This window comes from Gastrolobium bilobum, unplaced genomic scaffold (genome assembly GCF_033153095.1).
Source record: "Gastrolobium bilobum isolate Gb01-03AN ecotype WA unplaced genomic scaffold, APGP_CSIRO_Gbil_v1 utg75206, whole genome shotgun sequence".
Classification (NCBI taxonomy): Eukaryota; Viridiplantae; Streptophyta; class Magnoliopsida; order Fabales; family Fabaceae; genus Gastrolobium; species Gastrolobium bilobum.
Window position 1 is genome coordinate 44824 of NW_026898211.1, and position 825 is coordinate 45648.

Sequence of the window (825 nt, forward strand, 5' to 3'; positions counted from 1 at the left end):
AGCCAATGAGGCATAGCCTTGTACAAACCTCCTGTAATAGCCTGTTAACCCCAAGAAGGCTCTAAGCTGTTTGATAGATTTAGGTATTGGCCACTCCATCATGGCTTCAATTTTTTTAGCATCTGCCTTGACACCAGAAGCAGTAACCACATGGCCCAAGTAGGCAATTTCACTTACACCAAAATCACATTTGCTTAATTTGACAAAAAACAAATTATCCAATAGGCAAGACAGTGATGTTGCCAAATGCTCCTTATGATCAGCCAAGGAAGAACTATAGATTAGAACATCATCGAAGAAAACCACAATGAACTTGCGAAGAAATGGTCGAAAAATTCTATTCATGGTTGATTGAAAGGTTGCTGGTGCATTTGTAAGGCCAAATGGCATAACTTTGAATTCATAGTGACCATCATGTGTTCTAAATGCGGTTTTGTGTACATCTTCTGGTTTCATACGTATTTGATGATAACCAGAACGCAAATCCAACTTACTAAACAGCTTAGCATTATACAATTCATCCAATAGTTCATCTATGGTAGGAATGGGAAAAGCATCCTTGATAGTTAATGCATTTAAAGCTCGATAATCAACACACATACGCCAAGTATTGTTATTTTTTCTGACTAACAAAACGGGAGAGGAAAAAGAGCTATGACTTAGCTGAATCCAACCAAAATCTAAGAGTTCAGCAACTTGCCTTTCGATTTCCTCCTTTTGGTGATGAGGGTATCTGTATGGCTTCACTCTGACAGCTTTAGACTCATCTATCAGCTGAATAGAATGTGTCAATTCGCGAAATGGAGGCAATGTCTTAGGTATCGC